Source organism: Heloderma suspectum, chromosome 9 (assembly GCF_057233095.1).
Source record: "Heloderma suspectum isolate Gila_16-S chromosome 9, 16-S_ref, whole genome shotgun sequence".
Classification (NCBI taxonomy): domain Eukaryota; kingdom Metazoa; phylum Chordata; class Lepidosauria; order Squamata; family Helodermatidae; genus Heloderma; species Heloderma suspectum.
In genome coordinates this window covers 47,063,863-47,086,352 of record NC_139466.1, presented here as the reverse complement: position 1 = coordinate 47,086,352, position 22,490 = coordinate 47,063,863, and the positions used below count along the sequence as shown (strand labels likewise).

Sequence of the window (22,490 nt, the reverse complement as noted above, 5' to 3'; positions counted from 1 at the left end):
TTCCTTGACCATATGCCTATCGATCTCAAGCTGCAGTCCTGCCCCTTCAGCCTGTACTTCGCCTTTGCCAGGGGGGTCATAGACAGTGTTTTCATAGACACCTTTTCTTCTTGTTGGAATTGTTTGTGATTGTGCCTTGAGAATTTCCTTTTTTAAAAGCTCCCACCCATCTTGGGCTCCTTTTCTCGTTAGCATCACTTGCCATGGGACCTTACTGATCATCGTTCTGAGTTTATTAAAATCAGCATTCCTAAAATCCAGGGTACGCGTTTGACTACACTCGGCTTTTGCTTCCCTTAGAACCAAGAACTCAAGTGCAACATGGTCGCTTTCCCCTAGAGTTCCTGTAACTGCTACTTGATCCACTAAGTCATCTCTGTTGGTTAGGATCAAGTCAAGGATAGCCGATCCTCTAGTTCCTTCCTCTACTTTCTGTAGGAGGAAGTTATCCGCCACACAAGTCAGGAATTTCCTGGAGGGGCCATGTTTTGCAGAGTTTGTCTCCCAACAAATATCGGGGAAATTGAAGTCCCCATTACTACTACATCATGCTTCCTTAAAACATTGGCTATTTGCTTTTCACAAGTTTCATCCTCGTCTTCTCCTTGATTGGGTGGCCGGTAGTAGACTCCGACCACCAAATTCCTTTTATTCTTTGCTCCATTTATTTTGATCCAGATGCTCTCGAAGGGGCTACCAAGCTCATCCTCCTGTATTTCTGTGCAGAGATATGTATTTTTCACATACAGTGCAACCCCACCTCCCTTTCTGTTCCTCCTGTTCTTTTTGAACAAGTTCATTTGCTGTATTCCAGTTATGAGAGTTGTCCCACCAAGTCTCAGTTACACCTATCAAGTCATAATTTCCCTCCTGTATTAAGAGTTCAAGTTCGTTCTGTTTGTTTCCCATACTCTGGGCATTAGGATATAGACATTGAAGACCATGTGCTTCATAGTCTGGCTTTCTTCCTACATGTGTCTGAAGACTATTATTGGGCGCTATCAGAGCTGTTCTCTCCGTTGCAGTGCCTGCGCCTACGTCCAGTGTTACCCCCAACATTACATCTCCCTTCCCTGTAGGATTCAGTTTAAAGCCCTCCTGATGAAGTTCTTCATGCTGTGTCCAAACACATTCTTCCCAGCTTTTGTGAGGTGCAACTCTTCCCTTGCCAACAGTCTGTCTTCCAGGAAGTATAGCCTGTGGTACCAGAATCCAAATCTCTCACGCCAGCACCACCTTCATAGCCAGTGATTCACCCGGAGTATTTTTCGTTCCCTTTCTATCCCTCTTCTAACTACTGGAAGGATGGATGTGAAAACTGTCTGGGCCCCAAAGTTCTTGAGTTTCCTTCCCAGAGCTTCAAAGTCTGACGTGATTTCTTTGTAGCTCTGCTGGGCGGTATCATTTGTTCCCACATGGATGAGAAGAAAGGGATACCAGTCAGTGGGCTTTATGAGTGCAGGCAACTTTTCAGTCACGTCTCTAATTCATCCTCCCGGGAGACAACATACCTGGCGAGTCCACGGGTCTTCGTGACATACTTGGGTTTTGATCCCACACAGCAAGGAGTCTCCCACTACTACCACTCTTCTCTTCTTGTTGTTGTAGGCCTGGGTTTCATCGCCTGTGCTTGACTGACCTTCAGCCTCTTGCTCACTCTCATGTAGGTTCCCCTGTGATTCTTCCTCTGCAGGCTGTCCTCCAGTCTCATCCGCAAGTACCTGGAATCGGTTCCACAGCTCCACTGCTTCCACTGGTGCAGAGTGGCGTCTAGTTCTTCTTCTCCTAACTGTCACCCTTTTCCAAGGAGTATCCTCTACTCCATTTTTCTTCACCTCAGCCTTCCCCACTTCCTCATCTTGCTGTTGCTCTTCAAGCTTCTGGTCTTCCAGACTGGAGTGCTGGGCAGAAAACAACAGAATGGCATTTAATAGGGACAAATGCCAAGTTCTGCACCTAGGAAAAAGAAACCAAATGCACAGTTACAAGATGGGGGATACGTGGCTCAACCACACTACGAGCGAGAAGGATCTTGGAATTGTCGTCGATCACAAGCTGAATATGAGCCAACAATGTGATGTGGCTGCAAAAAAGGCAAATGCTATTTTGGGCTGCATTCATAGAAGCATCGCTTCCAAATCCCGGGAAGTACTAGTTCCCCTCTACTCAGCACTGGTTAGGCCTCATCTGGAGTACTGTGTCCAGTTCTGGGCACCACACTTTAAGAAGGATGCAGACAAGCTGGAGAGGGTTCAAAGGAGGGCAACAAAGATGATCAGGGGACTGGAAACAAAGCCCTATGAAGAGAGACTGAAAGAACTGGGCATGTTTAGCCTTGAGAAGAGAAGACTGAGGGGAGATATGATAGCACTCTTCAAGTACTTGAAAGGTTGTCACAGAGAAGAAGGCCAGGATCTCTTCTTGATCATCCAAGAGTGCAGGACACGGAATAATGGGCTCAAGTTACAGGAAGCCAGATTCCGACTGAACATCAGGAAAAACTTCCTGAGTGTCAGAGCAATACGGCAATGGAACCAATTACCTGGGGAGGTGGTGGGCTCTCCCACACTGGAGGCCTTCAAGACGAGGCTGGACAGCCATTTGTCAGGGATGCTCTGACTTGGATTCCTGCATTGAGCAGGGGGTTGGACTCGATGGCCTTGTAGGCCCCTTCCAACCCTACTATTCTATGATTCTATGATTCCCTTTGCTTCTGTAGTTCCCCCATTCTGTCCAAGAACTCTTCGTGTTCTCTTATTCCCCGGAGGGTCGACAGTCGCCGCTCCAGTCCACTTACTTTTTCTTCCAGCAGCGTGATCAACTTGCACTTCTTGCAGGTGTAGGCCAAGTTGTTCTCAGGCAAGAAAACAAACATTGCACACACCTTGCAGGTCACCACCACCGGAGAGTCTTGTCCTTCCATAGCCTCTTTTCCCTTTTTGTGTCTAGCTTTGTGATTGTTCTAGACTAGCCTGTGCCTGCTCCTCTACTCAGTAGAGGTTAAAAGCAGAGTCCCACTGGTGTGAAAGTGTGTGTTACAAGACAAATAAATGGAAAGAAGTTAGTTAAAAATAAAATAAAATAAAAAATGAAAAAAAAATGTTAGGGGCCTCCCCCTTGACCTCCCCTGCCGAACTCCCCTGGCCAACTCCTGTTTGCTCCCCCTGTTCACTGGCTCTGGTCGCTCGCTCTCTGGGAGCTTGCCTGCTTGTATAGCCCCTAGACCAGCTGGAGCATCTTCCTCTGCTCTGCTCTGCTCAGCTGGGAGGCGGGAAACAGACTGAAGCTTCCTGCCCACTCAGCTGCTGGGAGTACTCAGGCCACCACCACCCCAATTCAGTTGGAGCTCTCAGAAGCACCTGGTGAGCTCACAGCCAATCAGAAGGATAAAGGGCAGCCCCCTGGGCTTCCTGCAGCCCACTTACCTCTTAGCCTCTGTCTCCTTTGTCTCTTCAACCACTGCAACTCTCCTGGCCAACTCCTGTTTGCTCCCCCTGTTCTGGTCGCTCGCTCTCTGGGAGCTTGCTTGCTTCTGTAGTCCCTGGACCAGCTGGAGCAGCTAGCTCTGCTCTGCTCTGCTCTGCTCAGCTGGGAGGCGGGAAACAGACTGCTAACTTGTTCAAAAAGAACAGGAGGAACAGAAAGGGAGGTGGGGTTGCAGTATATGTTAAAAATGCATATCTGTGCACAGAAATACAGGAGGAGGAGCTTGGTGGCCCCATCGAGAGCATCTGGGTTAAAATAAATTGAGCAAAGAATAAAAGGAACATGGTGGTCAGAGTCTACTGCCGGCCACCCAATTAAGGAGAAGACGAGGATGAAACTTTTGAAAAGGAAATAGCCAATGTTTCAAGGAAGCATGATGTAGTAGTCATGGGGGACTTCAATTTCCCCGATATTTGTTGGGAGACAAATTCTGCAAAACATGGCCCCTCCAGGAAATTCCTGACTTGTGTTGTGGATAACTTCTTCCTACAGAAAGTATTAGGATCACGTCAAGGATTGGCTATCCTTGACTTGATCCTAACCAACAGAGATGACTTAGTGGATAAAGTAGCAGTTACGGGAACTCTGCGGGGAAGTGTATCCCCCAACCCAGATGAGGGATACATGGCTCAACAACACGACAAGCGAGAAGGATCTTGGAATTGTTGTCGATCACAAGCTGAAGATGAGCCAACAATGTGATGTGGCTGCAAAAAAGGCAAATGCTCTTTTGGGCTGCATTCATAGAAGCATCGCTTCCAAATCCCGGGAAGTACTAGTTCCCCTCCACTCAGCACTCATTAGGCCTCATCTGGGATAATGTGTCCAGTTCTGGGCACCACATTTTAAGAAGGATGCAGACAAACTGGAGAGGGTTCAGAGGAGGGCAACGAAGATGATCAGGGGACTGGAAACAAAGCCCTGTGAAGAGAGACTGAAAGAACTGGGCATGTTTAGCCTTGAGAAGAGAAGACTGAGGGGAGATATGATAGCGCTCTTCAAGTACTTGAAAGGTTGTCCCAGAGAGGAAGGCCAGGATCTCTTCTCGATCATCCCAGAGTGCAGGACACGGAATAATGGGCTCAAGTGACAGGAAGCCAGATTCCGGCTGAACATCAGGAAAAACTTCCTGACTGTTAGAGCAAGATGACAATGGAACCCATGACCTAGGGAGGTGGGGGGCTCTCCCACACTGGAGGCGTTCAAGACGAGGCTGGACAGCCATCTGTCAGGGATGCTCTGACTTGGGTTCCTGCATTGAGCAGGGGGTTGGACTCGATGTTCTTATAGGCCCCTTCCAACCCTACTATTCTATGATTCTATGAAGTCACCATGGAGAAGGCCCTGTCTCTCATGCCTGCCAACTAGCCGACATACGACCAGGGCTTCCAAAGCCGATTTTTATGTATGGGCAGAATCATATGGATGAAAGTAGTCCTTTAGATAATCTGGGGCCAGCCCATTTAGGGCTTTAAAGATTAACATCAGCACTTTGAATTAGGCCTGTAAATGTACTGACAGCTAACGTAACTGGTGCAAAATTGATGTTATACATTCTGACTTTCTTGCCCCTACCAACATCCAGGTAGCCGAATTGTTCACCACCTTAAGTTTCTGGACCGTCTTCAGTGGCAACCCTTCATTAGGGATGTATGAATCCCTTACCTGGTTCCGGTCAGGGCATCCACTTGGTGGGGGGGAGGCAATCCGTTTCTCCCCCCAGAATCCTCGACGGGGGGGAGGCAATCTGGTCCTCCCTCCCAGAATCCTGCCCGGCTGGCTCCACTCCGCAGCCATGCCGCACAGCCGCCGGCCAGGCCAATCCGCAGCAGGGCCTCCAGCCACTGCCAAGCTGGTGCAGACACAAATGGTGTCCTGCATAGGGGACGCCATTTGCGTCCCTACGGTAGCCCATGATAGGCTACGTAAATATTTACGTAGCCTATCACGGCTAAAGCAGGGATGCAAATGGCGGCCGCTACGCCTTTTGCATCCGTGCTTTTTGCTGTGATAGGCTACGTAAGTATTTACGTAGCCTATCACGGTAAAGGCAGCCACGCAAATGGCGTAGCTAACGCCATTTGCAGCTGCAGCAGCCTGGCAGTGGCCGCCACATCCGCCCCAGGTAAGCTCCGTCCTGGGGGGATTCCGCGGGGGGGCGGGGGGCGGGAGGCTGTTGTGCCATGGATTCCAGCAGGCTGGATTCTGAAGAATCTGGCCTCACTGGAGTCCGTGGCAGAATTCTCTGACATCCCTACCCTTCATGGAATAGTAGAATCATAGAATTAGTAGGGTTGGAAGGGGCCTATAAGACCATCAGGTCCAACCCCTCATAAAGGGCATTACAATAGTCCAGCTTATAGGTATCTAGTCTTTGGATAAGTGAAGCTGGGTCCAACTGCTCCAAATACATCTGCAGCTGGTATATCAGCTTTATCTGGTAAAAGGCTCTCCAGCCCATTTAAACTGTCTGCACTCTGGCTGCACCTTCCCACATGGTGCTGAGTGAGGGGCACCCTGAACTACATACTCCATGCAACCCTATCCTGGTCTGGTTTCAGATTTCCTTCCAGATCATCTAGTATGTTCATCTTGTCTCAATTATGTTTCAGGTTGTTCACCCCCAATCATTCCAATATCACTTCCAGGTAAGGATGTGTGAACACACCCCAGCTCGGGTTCTCTGGGTGCGCAATGAAGTGCCGCCCCCACTGCCCCCCCACAGACCCACACTCGAGCCCCCACAAGCTCGGCGAGTTGCCCGCACTCACCCTGGGCCTGTCTGGCGAGTGCCTGCCATTTTGCCATTTTTTGTTGTTTTTTTTACAGAAAAATACATTGCCTCTAAGATTGCACATACTAAGCTTTCCCAGCCCCAAAGTACATATATTTAAATATGTGCATTTTAAGCTCCCTTTTTCACATTAAAAAAGGCGGCAAAATGGTGGGCACTCACCAGACTGGTCAGGGTGAGTTCAGGAGAGCGCCCACGGGCACGAGCGAGCGAGGGCAGGGGCTCAGCAGGCGCGGTCCGGGGGTTGCGGGTGGGGGGGGGCTGACAGACTCCCAGACCCAGTCAGGCATCTGCAACATCCCTGTCTCCGGGTGACATTGGAAGTTCAGATGTTCCATAGCCTCCCAGGAATTCAAAGATGGAACAAAGAGGTACATCTGTATAAAGAGCATGGGGTAGAATTCACAACCCAAATTCTGGGACGTGGAATGGAACTCCCCCACTACTTTCTCTAATATGGTGAGAATAATGGGGGAATTTTTTTTCAATAGAAGTGGGCAACCTTTTGGGCCTGTGTGCACATATGGAAATTTGAGAAACTGTCCTGGGCACAATATATAATGGCTGCCATGAGTGAACATAGTCACAAAGCACAAGTAACCTGCCCAGAGAGAGACCATCTTGCTGTGAGCCCTGCAGCTCCTGGACTCTGTTCCTCTTCCTGGCTCTTCTCTACCTGGCTAGGAGGGCAGGGCCCTGACTGGCTCTAGCTATAAAGGCTCTCCTGCTGCTGGAGGTGCTGGCGACCATCTAGCTGCGAGTGCTGCAGGACCAGGACCCTGTTCCTCTGCCTGGCTTTCTGGGGGGCTCAGCGTGTGCCTGAGAGGGAGGATATTGGGCCAAGTGAGGGACCAGAGGGGCCAATCAGGGTAGTGATGGGTAGAGGAAGAAATGGCGTTGTGAGGAGGACTCACCAGGTAAGGGGAATGCGGCCCAGACAGTTAATGGTCGTGCCATGTTCCAGTCCTCCTGCACCCACAGGTTGGATGGTTGCCCTATCAGCCTGCCCTCAGGTCTCCACATGCTGCCTTTAAATGCCGGATTGGTGCCAAATTTTCTCAGGGTGCCAGAAGAAGCTCCTGGCACCCTGAGAAAAAATATCTGTTTGGGCATATTGAGTAGAATCCAACTTAGAGTAGACCCATTGGCATTAATGGGACTTAATCATGACTAACTTAAGCGCCACTTATTTCACTGGGTCTACTCTAAGTAGGATGTATGTTGGATTTTACTCATTGTGTGGAAAATACTATACACACACACACATTTTATTGTCCTTATTTTCAACCATCAGTATATCTTTAGATGCCTCTGGGGTAAATTCCGAAAGGCAAACAATGGACCCTGTTCACCATCATCAAGCGGTGTCTCCGTTGAGGTGTCTCATTTGAAAACTGAAAATGTTGCATTGCAGCAGCCTCAGCTGAAAGGAATTTTTGATACTTCTCAGCTACTTTCACTCTCTGTGCTAATTTGAGATGAAGCAACCAAGACAAACCATCTCCCTCAAGGTGTATTAATGCAATTGATTTATAATTGCTTTAATATACTCTCTCTCATGCACACATACAGTTCAAAAGCAATATGATTTTATTTAGACAAATGTGTGAAACAAAGATCAAGTGAATGAATGAATGCACCACATGCATTCATTCACTTCCAAGCATGAAATACTGAAAACAAATAAAAACGTATTGCTTGGTTGTGAAAAGGCAGGAGGGAGCCCTAGGCTGTGTTTCCACCAGCAATTTATGCCAACCTGGCTGTGCGGTGAGGTCTCCGTTTCCGTGACGTCGTGGCCATTCAGCACCAGCCCCGCATTTTAACGTGGAAAAACGCGTCTTCTGAGACTGCTCACAGTCCGACTTTCCCAGCGTACTTCGGCTCCACGACTGACCTGTTTCCACAGCCACACTGGGTTCGGTATCATAGTCCTGCCCACGGGGTGTGGAGCCCGGCCTCTGTGTGTGAGTCGCCCTGACCTCAGTGTCCCAACCCTTCCCCACCCTGTTTTCCAGAATCTGCTGCCCAGGTCTATTCCCAGGGCTGAGTGTCCATTGGTGCCCCCAAAGGGCTTTTGTTTTTGATTTTTGCTTATTTGTCATTCATCTAGCTTTGCCTCCTATGAAATTTAAAGAAATCCTAGTAATTATTTCTACATTTGCTGCTTCTGCTCCTCCTCTTATTTAGTACATTCCTTATCCATCCAATAACGAATGTTCTCTGGGCAGATTGCAACCATATGTAGATATGAATTGGCATATGAAAACGTCATGCAGTTTTGCGTCCTGTGGGCCTGGGCCCGGGATCCTTCAAGTGCCTCACAGCACCCCTGCTGAGCATTAGGGTTCAGCCCATCACCTGGGGCTCCAGCACCGCCGGAGAGAAGTTAAAATTAAAAGGACCCCATACTTCTAAATGGTTGAAACTTATAGAAATTCCAGGTGTATAGAAGAAATAGCTGGGGGGGGGGGGTGTCTGTCCTTCAATCTTCACCCCTAAACTACCTGGGAGGATGGATCACAAAGGAACTCAATATATTGACTCTCTGGAAACACTTATTTTTGCCGTGCATTTCAGCAACATTACCTTGGCTCAAGAACCCATTTTGATCTGGAACCAGCAGCATGGAAAGTTGCCAAGAATGACAATAAAACCCTGGTTGGTTGTTGTAGAGACAGTGATTATGTCTGTGCCTCCTCCCGTGATTAGATTAAACGGGTGGCTCCTGGTAGCTATGGAAACATGCAAATGCTATGCCACTGCACTGGCAGCTAACCTATGAGAGTACATTTAAATTGGCCAATCCAGATCCTTGGCAGGAAATTTGGTCCAATCCAGAAGTGTTTCCACTATCTAGACGGGTCGACAGATTTAAGCACACAAGAAGAGCCAGGCTGGATCAGATGAAGGCTCCATCTCATCCAGCATTCTGTTCACCCAGTGGCCAAATCTGGGACACGAGTGTAGGACATGAGTGTGAGCACCTCCCAGTTGCATTGCACAGCAACTGGTGTATGTAGATATAACGCCTCTGATACTGAACATAGCATGGGGCCATCATATTAGCCATTGATAGTCTTATCCCCCAAATACAGATCCTTAGAGGGACCCCACTGTTTACATCTCTCCATTGCAAGGGTTTACCATTTATTCCTGCTCCCTGCTTTCTGTTCTTTAACCTGTTCCCAATCCATAAGAGACCTCTTGTCTTATTCCATGACTGCTATGTTTGCTCAGGAGACTTTGGTGAGGGATTTTGGCAAAAGCCTTTTGGAAGTCGAAGAAAACAGTCTCTACTACATCACTCCTGTCCACATGAATCATGACACTCTCAAAGAACTCTAAAAGATTAGTGAGACAGGACTTACCTTTGCAGAAGCCATGTTGATTCTTTTCCAGCAGGAGTTATGCTTACTAATTTTATCTTTAATAATGTTTCCACCAATGTCTGGAACAGATGTTAAGCTAAGTGGAGTCACAGGTATATACATATACTGTAAATATTATAATTGGTTCAAGGATCTCACAGTCCATCCAAAAAGTCTAACAGGAATCCAGTGTAATCCTGTTACACTGGTGTAAGCCCCCAAGTGACCCTTACTCCCACCGAGAAAGGGTGGACACAAGGGGAGATGTTGGCAAAACATGTCTACTTGGAAGTTACTCATTCTCCTCCGTTGCACTTCACTGAGCACTTGAGTGAGGAGAGGGGTGGGGAGCAATGTTTACACCACTTTACTGGCCATGTTGGCCCCAGGAGGAGCAAACCCAATTTCATGAAAATCCCGATGTGAACGGAATCGCCTCACACAGCATCTCCATGCAGATGTGTTAGGTAAAAAGTTCTTGCTTTCGGTTGAAAGAAAGGATGCCAGGCAGGCAGCAGTGGATCCAACACTATTTTATTGGTCGTTTTGCAAAACGGGTGCAGAGCAGTCTGGACCCCGAGCTAAGCGTGCACAAGTCTTCTTATACCTCTGCCCCCTATACATTCTTGCTAGTGATAAGACATTTTAACCGACTAAGCTGCTAGCTGACACAGCAGAAGTGTGACCTGCAGATGTACAATGCGATAATGTCGGCATGTTTATTTTTGTGATTATGCTTATGTGACTGTCTTAACCATGTTTTACGACTTCCCTTTTTAGCAGATGTACACTGCCACTGGACATGTGTGTCCGGTGGGCTCAATAGTTATGGCTAATAGCTCAAAGGTCCAGCAAAGAGCTGACAGTCAAAGAATAAGAGGACAGTCTTTTCTAACAATTCCCTCCTTTAAGTCTTTACTCATGTCTTGAAGCGTTTTAGAACGGAGTTTCTTTATCAGAACAATAAAGCAAGAGCATCTGTTTTGACAAAGCAGTTTCAATTAATCGCTGGGATAAGCCTCTGACGCAAGGGATAATGCAACAACCAAATAATACTAAAACTCCTACCACCACTACAAGTGAAATAAGGATTGAGGCTGCTAGGTGTTTCCATTTTCCAAACCATCTCTCTAACCAGGCGGTCACGGGGTTGTTAATCCCTGAATTCTCGGCTAATTCTTCGGACAAGGCGGTGAGGCCCCGCAAAGCCCTTGTTACCGTGCCGTCTGGGGCAGTGTTGTTAGGGATGAAGGTGCAACATCGTCCACCTAGCATGACACAAACTCCTCCTTTTTCTGCTAACATCATATCAAGAACACGCCGATTTTCCCAGGCCATTTGGCTGGTGGCATCTAGCTGCTCAGCCAATCCTTTTACAGCATCTCGGGTATAGTTTATAAACTTTTGTTGATTATAATAAATGTAATGGATCCAATCTACATTTTTGTTAATAGTCACCCACCAAAACAGGGTAGATTCAAATCCTGCAGCAATTTGATTTCTTCCTTTGAACTCATCTGGCACTTCCCTTGGTACTCCTATGGAGTCAATGTATATTCGATCATCAAAAGGGGTTATTGATCATTTCTGCGGGGGTAGACTAGTCCTTTCTGCTGGATCATATGCAATTGAAAAGGGGACTGCCAACTGAACTAACCCACAAGCTCCAGACCAATTGGAGGGCAACACCTCATACAACTCTAGACCCCCACAGTACCACCAGAGATCAGCTCGTGGGATTGAAAGGGAATTATTCCTAAAGCGGGTGGAATTAACACATCTTATTTTACTCGTCAGGTTCCCTATGCGCCCCTCTGTGTCTGCAAGGTTTCGGTGTATGCATCCGGTATGGTTTCTTCTTTGCAAGAAGACTGTGGAAGGTCTAACACAATCTTTTAATTTGAGTGGGGGGTATAACTTATTGAGGGTTTGGCATTCCTCTTCTCCCCATGCATCAGGATGTTGGAACAAACGGATCACACAGGTGAGGAGAGAAGGAGTGTCCCACCCCAGAGGAAAAGGCAGCACCTTTGCTACCGATCTTCCTGTGGCACAAACAAAACAGTCAGACTTATTTAAGGACTTGGCTGTATACTTTATCCATTCTAACCACACATTATCAGTTTCCTCTGTTATTGGGATTCCTAACCTGGTTCTCCAGGGACGCCTCTCTTTCTCGGGGATCTGTACCAGAAGTAGTTTGAGGGGCGTAGGTGTGACATTTGGGGGTTTTATTTTAAAGCTGTCAAGCCCAAGTCCTTGAGGTATCACCATCCATGTTAATATTTCTTTGACTAGCATTACCAACACCACCCACAATACTTGCTTCATATTACAAGTTTTTTGTAATTCGAACCTGAGCTTTTCCCAGATGTTGTGACTTGTATATTACAGGCGATTGTGGCTCCTGGATGGCTTCTTCGCCTGTGTCCCTGGCAGCTTCTGGAGGGGTGCCAGGGAGCAAAGGACCGTTGCCCATGTCCTCCTGTTCTTTCCGGGTGACAGGAGGAAGCGAGGGTCGCTTAAATGGCTTTAACCGGCTGCAATGTGTCCATTTGCTAGAACCTACAAGTTTTACACATGAGTGGCTGGTTGGTCTCACCAAATAGGGCCCTTCCCACCCTTCCTTTAAAGCTTCTTTATTCCACTTTTTCAGCAACACCTCGTCTCCCGTCTGGAAGAGATGGATAGGTGCATCTAACGGCAATCTCTGGAACGGAACGGAATAAGCTCGTAGCTGTGAAAGAACAGACTGTAGAGAAGTCAACTGATCCCTTAGCATCTGATCACCAATCTCCCACTAGACTTCCTCCTTCCTTCCGCAGTGTACCCGAGGCAGGAACCCAAACATCAGCTCAAAGGGGGACAACTTTATGTCCTTTCTTGGCATCCTTCGAAGTTTTGTTAAAGCTATTACCTCAATCCTAGTGAGCTTTACTCCTTGTTGGAGTTTGGTTAAAGTCTCCTTGAGACTCCGATTGACTCTTTCAACTTGTCCACTTGCCTGGGGCCTCCAGGGGCAATGTAAGTGCCACTCTACTCCCAGAGCCCATGCCAGCCCCCGTGTAATAACTGAGGTGAAGTGTGAGCCCTGATCGGACTCTATAACTTCGGGCAGGGAGAACCGGGGCACCACCTCCTGTAACAACTTAGCAACAACAGTTTTAGCTTGGCAGTTTCTGCATGGAAACGCCTCTACCCACCCTGTCATTTCACACACTATTACAAGCAAATACCTGTAACCCCTACATGGTGGCATTTCAGCAAAATCAATCTGCACCCTCTGGAAAGGATAGTAGGCCCAGGGTCGCCCTCCATTTGGCAGAGGGGGTACCCTGGGAGGGTTGGTTTTCTGGCAGATTTCACAGGTTGCGGCTAGTTGGTGGGCGCGTACAGTTAAGCCAGGGGAAACAAACAGCCTCTTGCGATAGTCAATCATGGCTGATGCTCCAGGGTGTCCAAGAGAATGGTGGACTTGTTCTAGAACAGCCCTCTGCAGGGTCTGTGGAAGAAGCAGTCTTCCATCTGTCATCTGGATCCATCCGTCGTCACAGGGACTTATTCCGTGTTCTTGTGCCATCTGCAACTCAGCAGGGGAGTATGTGGGGCGCTCTTTTCTTTTGGGTAAGATGAGGAATGTTCCTTGGATTCCCTCTCTGGCTGCTCTTTTTGCGGCTTCATTTGCCTTCTGGTTTCCCCATCTCCATTTTTCCTCTTTTTCTATCCCATGGGCTTGGACGTGGACAACAGCCACTTGTGAGGGCAGCTGGAGGGCATCCAGAAGATCCACTATTAGGCCACCATTAGCCACTGGAGATCCGTTTGCTGTAAGGAATCCCCTCTCCTTCCACAGTTGCCCATGAGCATGCACAACGGCGAAGGCGTTTTTGCTATCGGTATAAATATTTACTTGCTTTCCCTTGCTGGCTTGCAGGGCTCTTGTCAGGGCTACCAGTTCAGCGGATTGGGCGGAGAAATGAGGAGGCAGTCTTTCCTCATGCACAGTCTCGTCTAGGGTAACGACAGCCGCTCCTGTATAGCGCCTTCCATCCAGCATATAGCTAGACCCATCTACAAACAGATCTTCGGCTCCCTCTATTGGTTCATCCTCAACGTCTGGTCAACCTTTAGTGTCTAGGTCCAGTACTTCAAGGCAGTCATGATCTGGGAGTCCCAATCCATTTGTGCCCCGTAATGTTGGCAGCAGTGTGGCAATATTAAAGCTAGAGCAAGCCTTAAAAGTGAGGTTTTCGTTTGTTAGTAAACCTATTTCATATCGGGAATGCCGGGCCGGGTTGAGAAATTTGCTTCCTCCTCCTGATCCTAAAATTTGTGGCATCCCATGTGGCACCCAGACTTCAGTGGGTCCTCCCATCATCATCTTCTCGGCCTCGGTGCAGATCAGAGCTGTTGCTGCCACTGCCCTCAAGCAACTTGGCCATCCTCATGCTACGACGTCTAGGACCTTGGAATAATATCCCACTGGTCTCCAAGAGGGCCCTTTTCACTGGCAAAGCACTCCTGAAGCTATGCCCTTATTTTCATGCACATAAAGTCTAAATGGCCGGCTGGGATTTGGTATGGCCAGGGTGGGCGGTGACACAAGGGCAGCTTGAAGACTGAGGAAAGACTTATTCATTTCCTTAGTCCATTTCCATTTATCCAATCTATCTTTTTGCAGTGCCTCATACAGCGGCTGTGCCATTTCTCCATAGTTTGCTATCCATAGTCGGCAGAATCCGGTCAACCCCAGGTAGGCCCTTAATTCGCGGGGGGACTTAGGGACAGGAGTGTCACGGATGACTTCGACTCTTTCTTGCCCTAGGCTCCGAGTCCCTTTAGTTAAGTGGTAGCCTAGGAATTTTACAGTTGGTTGGGCCAACTGTACTTTTTCCTTTGACACTTTATAACCTCCCCCCACTAGATGATGAGGAGGGAAACCATCCCACTTAGGCACGTATTCTTGGCCTTGGCTGAAATCAGGAGATCGTCACAATACTGGAGGAGATGCACCTCTAAGTGCTGCTGGACCCAGGGTTCGAGGTCCTTTTGGAGCTGCTGGCCAAAGACGACCGGTGAGAGATTGAGCCCCTGAGGGATTACTGTCCATGTTAATTGAACCTTTGACCCTCCCTCTAGGCTCTCCCATTCAAAGGCGAACAAAGGCCTTGAATCAGGGTGGAGGGGGATGCTGAAAAAGGCGTCTTTTAGGTCTATGACAGTGAACCAGGCGTGCTCTTCTGGAATTCCTACAAGGAGGGTGTGTGGATTAGGGACCACAGGATGGGGGGGGCCTCGATCTGCTGATTAATGAGGCGGAGGTCTTGCACCAAGCGATACCCCTTGCCCCCCCCTTTGGACACAGCGAGGATGGGCGTGTTATAGGGGGACATTATCTCGGTGAGCCGGCCTTCTTCTCGGAGCTTCGTTATTACTGGTTGTAGGCCCTCCTTTCCTTGGCGGGAAAGGGGATACTGTTTCACATGAACAGGCCTTGCTCCCTCCTTGAGGGGAATTTTGTATGGTGCTGCCGACTTGGCAAGAGAGGCCCCTCCAATCCCGGCCCAAGCTAGAGAGTTGACTCTGTTTTCTATTAAGCCCCAGTCCTCGTTGGCCTCTGAGGTGGGTTCTTCTGCAACCTTCAAAAGGGCCATTTGGTAGTTACTACTCTGCTGTTTAGGGAGCCGTACCTCCATCCTTCCGTCAGGGGTAAAGGCAATCTCAATTTGGAGTTTAGTCAATAAGTCCCTTCCTAGCAATGCCACCGGACAGGAGGGGGTACAAACAAATGCATGTTCTAGGTGTGCTTTCCCAAACTTGGTGAACAGGGGACGAGAGAGAGGCACTCGGGTTGCCCTTCCTTCGACCCCCATTATGGTGGTGAACCCCCCACTTCCCGTTGGGGGCTCGCTGAGGGGGAGGATGGACAGGGCGGCCCCTGTGTCTACAAGGGCTTTGTAGGAGCGGCCCCCAACCTTTATTTTGACCATGGGGTCCCGTCTTGCCTCAGAGACGGCTAAGAGGGGGCCAGGCCCTGGTCTGTCATAGTCTCTTTCTTGTTCGTACAAAACTCTCTCCACTCCTCCCATCTTCTCCTCTCTCTCTTTCTGCTTCAAAGCCTCACAATCACACTTCCAGTGCCCCATTTTCTTACAGAAGGCACATTGTTCCTTCCCCAGGGGAGATCCCTTCCTTCCCCCTTTCCCCCCCTTCTTAGCTCCCCCTTTGTCAGGTCTAAGAACCGCAGCAAGGAGCTTTGCCTGCCTCTTGACTTTTTCTTTTCCTTCTTCTTCTTCTTCTTCTTCTTCTTCTTCTTCTCGCCTCTCATAAACCTTTTGAGCTACCTCAACTAAAACTCCTAGGTCAGCTGCCAACCCTCCTTCAACCTTTTGCAACTTCTTTCTGATGTCTTGGCAGCTATTTCCCATGAACTGAGTCGTGAGGCTCCTTAAATTATTTGGATCATTCAAGTCAATGTCAGTATATTTAGTGAAGGCTTCCCTCAGCATTTGGAGGAACACGGCAGGAGGTTCGTTTTTGTCTTGCTTTAGAGTCAGGACTTTTTGCAAATTGGGGGCCCTTCTCGCGGCTTGCTTCATGCCTGCTAAAATGAGCCAAAAATAGTCAGCATGTAAGCGTCTATGTGCCGCTGTGGCCACCCCCCAATTGGGTCGCCCTGTGGGCAGAACCTCCGCCGTCTCCTCTTCAGTTGCCTGGGGATTTTCCTCCCTATACTTGGCTCGTGCCCCCGCAAGGATGGTTGGCTTTTGGCTGAGGAAACAGGTGTTTAACAGCATTTGTGTATTGTCCCATGTGGGGTTGTGAGTGAGCCTCACATTCTCCATCAGAGACAGGAGTGGGCCGGGATCCTCTTCAAAGGAGGGGTTAAATTGTTTCCAATTATACAAATCAGATGTCGTGAATGGGACATAGACAAACATCGTCCCTGGAGGATGTTGGGCGGTAGGGTCAGGGACTTCTCTGATGGGGAAGGTGAACTTCACCGGTGGTTGGGGGTCCTTTCCCAAGTTATAGTTAGGTCCCCCTTTTGCTTCTCTTTGTAAGACCTCCAATTTTTTCTCCAGGGAATGCAGACGATCTTGGAAAGTGTCCCGGTGTTCAACTAGAGGGGTGGGGTCCTCTGGTACTATTTCGTGAAAGGGGTCCTCCTCGGGGGCATCTAGCCGCCGGGCGGGCCCCTCAGGAGAAGGTGGTGGTTGCAACGGGCGTGGTCGCCCTGCGACAGCTGTCCCATAGGGAGGAGGAAGCAATGGGTCCTCCGGTGCTGTGGCCACGACCCTAGGTGGTCCCTCTTTTGGTGGTTTCCTTTCGACTACCATGGGAAGGGCCAGGGACATGCATTCAACAACCCACGGAGCGGGTCTGCCGCCAAAGGGCACACAAGTTGCCCATGAATCAATATAAGGGAACTGGTCCCAACTTCCCCTCTGTGTTACTGTTATTCGCACATCAGATACCAAGGTTGGGTCAAAAGACCCCTCAGGTGGCCATTTGGGCTCTAATATTGGCCATTCCTGGGTGCAAAAAAGGACAAGGCGATCCTTTGTCATCTTAGTTCCATAATCCTGCTTAAAATGTGACCAATTGCGCAAACAACACTCCAAGGGCGTATGGGACTTCTCTGCAGGCTTGGACTGGGACCCGCCCATGACGGTGGGAATTTCAATCAACAAATCTTGCGCTTTGCCCTCCTCTGACCCAGCCCGTCGCTGGGGTAGGGAAATGCATATCGGGGCTCCTCACTTGCTTCGCCCAAAGGCGTCTCACACAATCACAAACACACCACCGTCCCGCGTTTATCCCCTAATGTAAGCTGTTTCACTTACCCCAAAAGCCTCTTCTGTCCCGCCCGCAGCTGCGTCCAGCTGCTTTATTGATCCACTGCCGGTGCCTAAAAGGAGTGATCACGTCTCCCTCTTCCTCTGGCGTTGGTCCCCAAGCGCCTTCACTGCCGCCGACATGAGGAGAAGGCAGTGTAAAACAACCGCCTGTGGCCACTTCTCCTCCACGGCCCTTCGGTTCAGCGCGAAGGGGACGCACCCTGAAGCAGGATCCGAGTCACGGCACCAAATTGTTAGATAAAAAGTTCTTGCTTTCGGTTGAAAGAAAGGATGCCAGGCAGGCAGCAGTGGATCCAACACTATTTTATTAGTCGTTTTGCAAAACGGGTACAGAGCAGTCTGGACCCCGAGCTAAGCATGCATAAGTCTTTTTATACCTCCACCCCCTATACATTTTTGCTAGTGATAAGACATTTTAACCGACTAAGCTACTAGCTGACACAGCAGAAGCGTGACCTGCAGATGTACAATGAAATAATGTCGGCATGTTTATTTTTGTGATTATGCTTATGTGACTGTCTTAACCATGTTTTACGACTTCCCTTTTTAGCAGATGTACACTGCCACTGGACATGTGTATCCGGTGGGCTCAATAGTTATGGCTAATAGCTCAAAGGTCCAGCAAAGAGCTGACAGTCAAAGAATAAGAGGACAGTCTTTTTCTAACAGATGGGGCCTAGGTCCTGGGCAGCACCACTTAGGATTAAATCCAGGGTCATAGAATCATAGAATAGAAGGGTTGGAAGGGGCCTACAAGGCCATCGAGTCCAACCGCCTGTTCAATGCAGGAATCCAAGTCAGAGCATCCCTGACAGATGGCTGTCCAGCCTCGTCTTGAACGCCTCCAGTGTGGGAGAGCCCACCACCTCCCTAGGTCATGGGTTCCATTGTCATATTGCTCTAACAGTAGGGTTGGCAGAGAATTTCTCCCCGAAACTTCGGGGGGCTGAGCGCCAACGTGTTCGGCCCCCCGAAGAAGTTTCGGGGAGAAATTCTCTGCCCCCCCTGCCCCCCCCCCGGGACGGGACTTACCTTACCCGAATGTCCCTCCCGGCGGCGGGTCCCGGCGGCGGTTTGTCGGGTCTTCGTCAGGGGCGGGGGCGGCAGCTGATCTTTCGACCGGCTGCCGCCGCCGCCATTCCAATAAAACTAAAAAAAAAAATGCCCCCATGATAGGCTACGTGATGATTAACGTAGCCTATCACGGCTAGATTTAAAAAGTCAGCCGTGATAGGCTACGTTAATCGTCACGTAACCTATCACGGGGGCGTTTTTTTTTTTAAAAAAAAAACTTTTTATTCCGCGGCCGGGCGAGGCGAGGCGCCTCCTCCCCGGCCTGAATTTCGGCCGGGCGAGGCGGGAAGCCTCCCCCCCTGGCCTGAACTTCGGGGGGAGAGCAGCGAAGCACCTCTCCCCCACCGCGAAAAGCTGCGAGACCAGGTAAGTGGGTTTCGTGCACCCCTATCTAACAGGAAGTTTTTCCTGATGTTCAGCCGGAATCTGGCTTCCTGTAACTTGAGCCCATTCTTCCGTGTCCTGCACTCTGGGATGATCAAGAAGAGATCCTGGCCTTCCTCTCTGTGACAACCTTTCAGGTACTTGAAGAGCACTATCCTATCTCCCCTCAGTCTTCTCTTCTCAAGGCTAAACATGCCCACTTCTTTCAGTCTCTCTTCATAGGGCTTTGTTTCCAGTCCCCTGATCATCTTTGTTGCCCTCCTCTGAACCCTCTCCAGTTTGTCTGCATCCTTCTTAAAGTGTGGTGCCCAGAACTGGACACAGTACTCCAGATGAGGCCTAACCAGTGCTGAGTAGAGGGGAACTAGTACTTCCCGGGATTTGGAAGCTATGCTTCTATTAATGCAGCCTAAAAGAGCATTTGCTTTTTTTGTAGCCACATCACATGGTTGGCTCATCTTCAGCTTGTGATTGACAACAATTCCAAGATCCTTCTCACTTGTAGTGTTGTTGAGCCACGTATCCCCCATCTTGTAACTGTGCATTTGGTTTCTTTTTCCTAGGTGCAGAACTTGGCATTTATCCCTATTAAATGCCTGTGGCAAACCGGTTTTGTGGGATCAGTTCCAGCTTCTTCGTCCTGATGAAGTGAACAAGGTGCTTTCATCTGTAAGGACAACCACCTGCTTACTTGATCCTTGCCCATTGTGGCTCATTATGGGCTGCAGAGAGAGACTGGGTGAGGGGATCAGGGCAGTGGTGAACGCCTCCCTTGAGGAGGGAGTGATGCCATCAGCCCTCAAGGAGGCAGTGATAAGACTGCTCTTAAAGAAGCCCTCCTTGGATCCTCAAGTTCTGAACAACTTTCGCCCAGTCGCAAATCTGCCATTTTGGGGCAAGGTGATTGAGCGGGTGGTGGCGATGCAGTTGAAGGCCCACTTGGAAGAAACTAGACCCATTTCAGTCGGGCTTCAGGCTTGGGCATGGGACAGAAATGGCCTTGGTCGCCTTGGTAGATGATATGAGGAGGGCTCTGGATAGGGGTAAATGCTCCTTCCTTGTTCTCCTTGACCTCTCAGCGGCTTTTGATACCGTTGACCACGGTATCCTCCTGGACCGCCTGGAGGGGTTGGGCATTGGAGACACCATATTGCGGTGGTTCCAGTCCTTCCTCTCCGGCAGGTACCAGAGGGTAGCACTGGGAGAGGTGGTTTTGGACCCGTGGCCACTCACTTGTGGGGTGCCACAGGGTTCCATCCTCTCCCCGATGCTATTTAATATCTATGTGAAGCCACTGGGGGCTATCATCAGGAGGTTTGGGGTGCGGTGTCATCAATATGCGGATGACACGCAGCTCTACCTCTCATTCAAATCTTCACCAAGGTTGGCCATAGAATCCCTGTCCAAATGTCTGGAGACGGTGAGTGGCTGGATGGGGAGGAATAAGCTGAAGCTGAACCCTGACAAGACCGAGGTACTTTTGGTGGGAGACAAGAGGAGGCTGGAGGATGTCGACCTGGTGTTGAATGGGGTAAGGCTACCCTTGAAAGACCAGGTCCGCAGCCTGGGGGTCATTTTGGACTCCCAGCTGTCCGTGGAGGCTCAGGTGTCAGCTGTGAGCCGGACAGCGCTGTATTAACTCCATCTGATACGGCGGCTGCGCCCCTTCCTTCCCGACCATCTGCTCCCATCGGTAGTACATGCCCTGGTCTCCTCTCGTTTAGACTACTGCAATGCTCTCTACGTGGGGTTACCCTTGAAGACGGTTCGGAAGCTGCAGCTGCTACAGAACGCAGCGGCTTGCCTGATTAAAGGCAGCTGCCGGCGAGATCACATCACTCCAGTGCTTACCAGTTGTTTTCTGGGCCAAATTCAAGGTGTTGGTTTTGACCTTTAAAACCCTATATGGTTCCGGCCCAGCCTATCTTAAGGAGCGCCTCCAGCAGCACCAGATAGGCCGCTTAACAAGATCAGCCTCGGATGGCCTTCTCTCTGTCCCATCAGCCAGGACAGCTAGACTGGTGGGGACAAGGGAGAGGGCCTTTTCTGTGGTGGCCCCCACTCTGTGGAACTCCCTCCCTAGGGAACTCCGCCATGCCCCTTCTTTAATGAGCTTCCGTCATGCATTAAAAATGTGGTTGTTCAGGCAGGCATTTGGGGTGGGTTAGGGTATTTCAGAAAATGTTTTTATTGTAGAATTTTATTGTTTTAAACTGTTTTATTATATGCTGTACATCGCCCAGAGTGGCTGGGTGACCAGCCAGATGGGCGATTAATAAATTTAATAATAAATAATGATAAATAATTTTAAATGTCATTCTGTTGTTTTCTGCCCAGCGCTCAAGTCTATGGAGTTTATTAAAATCAGCTTTCCTAAAATCCAGGGTATGTGTTTAGCTACACTCGGCTTTTGCTTCCTTTAGAACCAAGAACTCAAGAACCAAGAACTTCATAGGCTGAAGGATACTTTGTGCCAGATGGAGAGTGCAGGAGTGATATCTAAAGTTACAGGCTCCACAGATTGGGTGAGCAGCCTTGTTATTACAAAAAAAAAGAAAGGGAAGCTGCGTATATTCTTGACCCTCGTGTTCTCAAAGCAGTTCAAAGGCAGCATTATACTATCCCTACAGATGAAGAAATTTTGAGTCATCTAGCTGGAATGAAAATCTTTACTATTATAGATGAAAAAGATGGTTATTGGCAGGTGAACTTGGATAAATCTTCATCATTTTTATGTACATTTAATACACCTTGGGGAAGGTATTGCTTTCATGGTCCATCATTTGGGCTTAAATCCTCTAATGAAGTGTTTCAGCAAAAAAATGAGGAGACTTTGGGGCACATAAAAGGGGTGTATATGATAGCTGATGATATGATCATTGGTTGGCCACTGTGTGATGGACTAGATGGACCCTTTGTCTGATCCAGCATGGCTCTTCTTATATTCTTATGTTCATAGTAGCAGAGACAGTTGAGTAGCATGAACAGATTTTATATCAAGTTATGGAAACAGTGCAGTAAGAACATCAAATTCAACAGAGAAAAGAGTCAAGTTTAAAGTTAACTCTGAAATATATGGGTCAGATAGTGACAGCTCAGGGAGTTCACCCTGATGATGAAAAAGTTAAGGCCATTTGAGAAATGACAGCTCCAAAGATAGACAAGGTGTGCTCAGATTTTTAGGGTCCATACAATATCTGTCAATATTCGATTGGAGGCAGAACTGATGGCACTCTTAAGAAATTTACTAAGAAAGAATGTAGTGTTTCAGTGTATCCAAGGTATCCATGACCTAATGGAATGGTTGAAAGAGCAATCCAGTCCATAAAACTGCTCATAAAGAAGGCAGAAGATGCACATGTGGATCCACATCTGGCACTGCTGGAACATTGGAATACACCAGTTACTGGAATGTTATATTCACTTGCACAAATGTTAATGGGCAGAATGCTAAGGAGCAAAATTCAGAGTCCAGGACAAAAATATTTTTATGATCATCCAGCTTAAGCCTCTACAAGA

The 22,490-nt window shown here is 48.7% G+C and overlaps 1 protein-coding gene across 1 annotated transcript in view; it reads left to right on the top strand.

Moving 5' to 3' along the window:
- Positions 1–21,270, top strand: part of LOC146338687 (uncharacterized) — a 28,404-nt gene extending 7,134 nt beyond the window's left edge. Inside the window, exon 2 of the mRNA XM_084814281.1 lies at positions 19,535–21,270. The gene's annotated coding sequence lies outside the window, so the exon portion shown is untranslated. The remainder of the gene's footprint in view (positions 1–19,534) is intronic.
- The last annotated feature ends 1,220 nt before the right edge of the window (positions 21,271–22,490 follow it).